At 42.2% G+C, this 6378-nt stretch overlaps 1 pseudogene; it reads right to left on the bottom strand.

The window, feature by feature from the left end:
* Positions 1 to 1657: 1657 nt before the first annotated feature.
* LOC128119523 (uncharacterized) lies at positions 1658 to 1758 on the bottom strand (annotated as a pseudogene).
* Positions 1759 to 6378: the final 4620 nt, after the last annotated feature.

Below are 6378 nucleotides of genomic sequence, written 5' to 3'. Positions count from 1 at the left end.
AACTCACATGTTTGACCATTATCTACAGTAGATTTAAGGAAATGAGTATGTTTACATATTCTTCTTTCTATGCCACACTTTCTGATAGTGGTGTATGCGATTATATGTCCACTATCGTAAAACTTCATATTGCATCCATCATGTAGCTATGGGTCCCACGGCTGTTGTGCAGCCTTTACTCTGTATTTGAGTTTATTTAATGCTTACTTATAGACTTTATAGTACAATATAGATATAGTTATGGGGGGAAATTTGTCTGTTGTGAGGGGCATGAGGATTAGTTTCTTGGGGAATTCATTTATAAATATCCATCTTTTCTTTGGTAGTTGAATGACAGTGTTATTTAGTATAAATTTCTTGGGTCTCCAATTTATTAATTTAAATGGAGTGTTTCAATATTAAATACCTGAGTCACACTGCATTTTTCCCTTTATGGTCTGACATAGTTTACTCCCTAGTGCTGAGATAAAACCCCATGACACAAAGCAACTTGGAGAGGAAAAGATGTATTGCATCTTACAGTTCCTCATTGGGGAAGCTTAGGCAGGAACTCATGGCAGGAACCCAGAGGCTGGAACTTAAACAGAGGCCATGGAAGAAAGCTGCTTACTGGCTTGCTCTCATAGCCCATTCAGCTTGCTTTTGATGCAACTCAGTACCAACTTCCCAGAAGTGGCACTACCCACAGTGGGCTTGGCCCGCTGAAGACAACTCTTAATCAAGAAAATGGCCCACAGACTTGCCTATGGGTCGATCTTAAGGGCTCATTTTCTCAGTGGATCTTCCTCCTCCCAGATAACTTAGCTGTGTCAAGTCAAAAGTAACCTAACCAGAACAGTGATGTGTGATGTTTTTTTACTTATATTCCCACTTGATTCTTGATTTTAAAAGCTCAACAATGTCCCAGACTGTGGCTCACCTTTGACTCATTTCTATGCATTATTCCCAACAGGCAGTGCACTTTTTGGTCTATTGTTTTAAAATTTTTTATTTCAGCAAGGTTTTCTTGAATTATATCTTTGATTGGTTATTTTTGTCTTTGTGTATAGCGTGAATTTTAATTGGTCTTAATAATAAAACCTGGAGTCAGATACCAAGGGTAAAAGCTGAAAGACCAGAGCAGCAGAGCAGTCAGCCACCAGAGAGTTCTTACCTCTACAACTCCTCAGACCGATAAAGGGTACTGAGCTCCTAGCTCCTCCTGCCTTATATGCCTCCCTCTGCCCAGCCATATCACTTCTTGTCTCTACCTCCCTCGTGCTGGGATTAAAGGTGTGTGCCTCCCAAGTACTGGAATCAAAGGCATGAGATACCAAGTGCTGGGATTAAAGGCATGAGCCTCCACCGCCTGGCTCTGTTTCTCTTTTAGACTGGATCAATCTGTGTAGCCCAGGATGGCCTTGAACTGCTGATTTTCCTGCTTCCTCCTCCCAAGTGCTGGAATTCAAGGTATGTGCCATCACTGCCTGGCCTTTACGGTTAGCTGGTGGCTAGCTCCACACTTTGATCTCCAGGAAAGCTTTATTTGTTAGAGCACACACAAAATATCACATATGTGTTCTTGTTGTGAACACGTTCTGAGTATGTTGAACACCTCCTTTTGTCTTTCATGACCATTTTGTCTGTTTTCCAAACTAAATGTTCTCAGGGTTTTGTTTTAAATATGGAACGCTTCATGAGTTAATCTATCACGTTTGCGCAGAGGCCACTAATTTTCTCTGGCTCATTCCAGTTTTAGCCTGTACTCATGAAGTGAGCACTAGAATTTTCAAAGTAGCACACAGTGATGAGCCACTCATATTGGCTAAGTAAACCTTATGAAGGAAACTGAACGTCTAGTCAAATTAAAGCCAAGGTTACTAACTATGTCTTTCTCTCTTCAGATACTGAAAGTTCATTTGTACAAGTCGTATTTCCAGAGAAAGTTGAAGATAGTACAAGCTCAGAAGTAAGAAGCATCAATTCACTATACAAATTGTTTTATAAAACTTATTTGTATCACATAGCTATGGAACATATAAATTGTATGATGGTATCATGTCTATATAGAATATTATTACTGATAAGAAATGTAAAGTTTTTATGGTAAAAGCAAATGTAAAAATTAGAATGGGTTGCTAAAAATTTTTGTCAATTCTTCATAGTATTTTTAGCAGTTCACGTAACAAAATAACAGAGAAAATTTACGTGTTTTATTTGACATTAAGGAGATATCTGGAGATCCAGGAGGAGAATAATATTCTCTGAAATAGCTGATTTTGTTAATCTCTTTTAACAAAAACCTTTTTTTCTTATGCTTTGTTCCTGACTCTGCCCTCCTTCTTCCCATCATTCTCAGTGTGGCTTTCCCACCTAACTTCCTGCCCAGGTACCAGCCTGTCAGCTTTTTATCAACCAATGGGAGTAATACACATTCACAGCGTAGAAAAGGATTGTTCCATCACATGTCTTCACTTTCCCAGGATTGGGATTCTAAGCATGTGCCAAGCACAACTGTCTTTTTAAAAATGTGTGTTCTGATGGGGTTGGGGATTTAGCTCAGTGGTAGTGCGCTTGCCTAGCAAGCACAAGGCCCTAGGTTCAGTCCTCAGCTCTGGAAAAAAAAAATGTGTGTTCTGGGGATCAAACTCAAGTCTTCGTGCTGGCAAGGCAGGCATTTTACCGGCCAAGTCACCTCTCCAGCATGCGCTCCATCTTTTAATTAGCATATATTGATTGTACACGGTTATCTGTTTCTGCTCCTGTCTCTTTCCCCTCCCACTATTTTACTTCTTTTTACAAATAGCCCCCCTCCACTTTCATGTCATGTATGTGATCCAGGTTCCACATAGGAGGGCAGCATGTATGACCTGACTGAAGTTTACAGAAGCACAGCTTTATGGTGCAGAATTCAGCCGTGGTCAGGATCTCCATGATTGTGAATATGCTGTTTGCACACACAGCATATTCTATTATAGAATGTTTCTCTAGTCCTAAATAGCTCCCCCTTGCCCAATTGTGGTCCACCTCTCTTTCTATCCCCAGACCTCAGCAACCGTCGATGATCACACTTATTTTAATTAGGTTTATCTCTAACAGTTATCAGGTTATTTGCTTTCTTAAAATGAACATGGAGTATCCTCTTTATTGAATCATTAACCAGCTGATAGATATTTTGGGCTCGTTTTCAGATATTGGCTTTTGTGAAAAACTGTTTATGAGTATTCATGTGTGCACAGATATTTTCCTTTCTTTTGGTTAGACTCTTAGCAGTAAGACAGATAAGTTTATGCTTAACACATCCAGAAGCTACCATGTAGTTGTCCACAGCGTCTGTGATCACATCGATTTATAGTTCACACGAGTAATGTTGGAGCATTCCAGTTTTTCCATGTGACAATGAACATTTGGTGTGGCCATGGGGTGTGGGGAGGAGCTGCTACGGCTTTCATTCATACTCCCCTCTGAATGTGTGACATCTTCCAGGGGTCCGTTAGGTATTGGTGTGTCTTTCATTCAAATGTTGATTCAGATCATTAATTCCCTTGAAGTCTGGGTTTGTTTACTTTGGAATCCTTAGAATTCATTGCATATTCTTCTCCAGTTCTTTGTCTGATGGATGAGTTGTAATGTTCTTGTCCCAATTTAGTACTTGCTTTTTTTTTTTTTTTTCCAAAGTATTTGAAATACAAACACTTACAGTTTTGATGATGTACGGCTTGTCACATTTCCCTTTATGGGTCTTGTGGTTGGTTTTGTATCTACAAACTTTGTCGAGGACTGAACTGTGCTCCCTCAAATTTCACATGCGGAATCTCCATCCCTCGCTGTGACTATGTCTGGAGATAGTGTACTTCAGGGATGTACTTGAAGCTGAGTGGATCATGAAATAAAGATCTTAGTCTAAAGTCTTCATATACTTCTTCTATCGTAGTGTGCTGTCTATTGCTGTGATGAACACTAAGACCAAAAGCTCCTTGGGGAGAAGAGCTTATTACGTCTTATAGTTCCTCGTCTATCATGAGCAATCCAGGAAAGGGGCTCAGGGTGGGAACCCAGACGCAGGAAGTAAAAAAGAACCAAGGAAGAGTGCTGCCTTCCAGATTGCCCCTCATGGTTAAATCAACTGCTTTGTTTTGTTTTTTGTTTTTGTTTAAGACAGGGTTTTGATGTAGCTCTGGCTTGTCTGGAACTTGTTATATAGACTAGGCTGGCACCACACCCCTGGCAATTCACCTGTCCCTGCCTCACATTGCTGGGACTAAAGGCATCCACCTGCTTTCTCATACAACCCAAGAGCACCTGAGTGGATTGGCACTGTCCATAGCGGCCCCGCCCCTCCCACATTAATTGTTAATCAAGAAAATGCCTCACAGATTGGATTTGCCTACAGGTTAATCTGATGGAGATATTTTCTCCACTGAGGTTCCATCTTCCCAGATGACACTAGCTTGTGTCATGTGGGCAAAACAACAACAAAACAAACAAATAAACAAAAACCACGCCCTAACCTTCACAACTTCTAAGAGGAGGCAGAGACCACACTGGATCATGTGTTCAAAGAGTCATAGGGGGACAGAAGGCCGAGGGAGAGGACCCAGAGGCCGACTCTACTGCCCACCTACTGGGGCTTCCAGCCTCCCAAACTACAAAACTATTTTCTATTATGGATGCTGCCTTGGCAGTGGTTATCTTGTTTGCAGTATTTACTGTGTAGATGTCCAGAAGAGGCTGATATTGTAGCAGGAATCTTAAAAGTTCTTATTAATAAAAACAAACCTGGAGCCAGGTACTGGGGTGAATGCCGGAAGATCAGAGAAGCAGAATAAGCCACAGCCACCTCACCTTGCCAATTCCTCAGCTGATCCTGTTTCTTCAGACTGGAAGCCTCTGAGTCCTCATCTGAATGGATTTCAGCTGAACTGCTTCTCGAAAGCCCGAAGGCTTAACCAGTCTTCCTGGTTTTCACGCCTGATATACCTTTCTGCTTTCTGCCATCACTTCCTGGGATTAAAGGCTCACTTCATGGGATTAAAGGTGTGAGTCACCTTGCCTGGCTGTTTCCAGTATGGCTTTAAACTCACAGAGATCCAGGTGGATCTCTGCCTCTGGAATGCTAGGATTAAAGGCGGGTGCTACCATTGTCTAACATCTATGTTTAATATTGTGGCTGTTCTGTTCTCTGACCCCAGATAAGTTTATTAGGGTGCACAATATTTTGTGGAACACAGGACCACCACAAGATATGACCTTATAGGGTATATGAAATGTGGTGCTGTCATAGTGAGCTGTTAACTTGACATTCTAGGACAGTGGTTCTCAACTTATGGGTCGTGATCCCTTTGAGGGCCAACTGACCTTGTGATGGGGTCACCTAAGACCATCAGAAAACACAGATATTTATATTATGATTCATAAGAGTAGCAAAATTACAGTTATGAAGTAGGAACCAAAATAATTTTATGACTGAGGGTCACCGCCACATGAGGAAATGTGTTAAAGGGTCGCAGCATTAGGAAGGTTGAGAACTGCTTCTCAGGGATGAGGAACCCTCAGTTGAGGAATTACCTCCCCTGGCTTGGACTGTGGCCGCATCTGTGAGGCATTTTCTTAATTGCTAGTTGATGCAGGAGGGCCAGCCCTGCCCACTGTGGGAGGTGCTATCCAGTGGCATGTGCTCCTGGGCTGTACAAGAAAGCAGCTGACTGTGAGCCTGAAGCAGGCCAGTAAGCAGTGCCCCTCCATGGCCTCTGATTTAACTCCTGCTGCAACTTCCTTGGATGATGAACTGTAAACTGTAAGTTGAAAGAAACCCTTTTCTCCACCAGTTGCTTTAAGTCAGTGTTTATCTAAGAACAGAAACTGAAGTAGAGTAGGTTCTGTAACAGAACCCTGAGGATATAGATGTGGCTTTGGTTTTGTCACAGATCCCTAAGGATGTGGACATGGCTTTGGAACAGTGTGGACAGAGGCTGAAAAGGTTTGTGTTGGACCCCAAAGTTTAGGGTCTCAAGTGGGCGCCCCAAGAACCCAGACTCCAGTCCAGTTGATGCAACAGCACGAGGAATTTATTGGCTTCTGTACAGAAGCAAACTCTGCTCCTAAAAGCAAGAACCGCATCTTACTGCAGTCCCATAAGGGCTTTTAAAGGAAAACCCCACAAAACCCACAAGATTACAATTCCCATACAATTTCATGGCCTGATCACAGGGTGATCACAGAGTGGGTACAGTCACGTCCGCATGCACATTCTTCCTGAAACCTCAAGGGGGGTATCAGGGTGGGAGTGGAGTTTACACACAGGTCATGATGGTCCTTCCTGGAACACCTGCAACTATCCCAGTCACAGTTGAGCACATCTCTTAGCAGAAATCTTTTTACATTGTTATATTGTTACAG

This window comes from Peromyscus californicus, unplaced genomic scaffold, assembly GCF_007827085.1.
Source record: "Peromyscus californicus insignis strain IS unplaced genomic scaffold, ASM782708v3 Scaffold_23__1_contigs__length_62951481, whole genome shotgun sequence".
Taxonomy (NCBI): domain Eukaryota; kingdom Metazoa; phylum Chordata; class Mammalia; order Rodentia; family Cricetidae; genus Peromyscus; species Peromyscus californicus.
The sequence above is the reverse complement of the archived record's forward strand: the minus strand, read 5'-3'. Positions and strand labels throughout refer to the sequence as shown.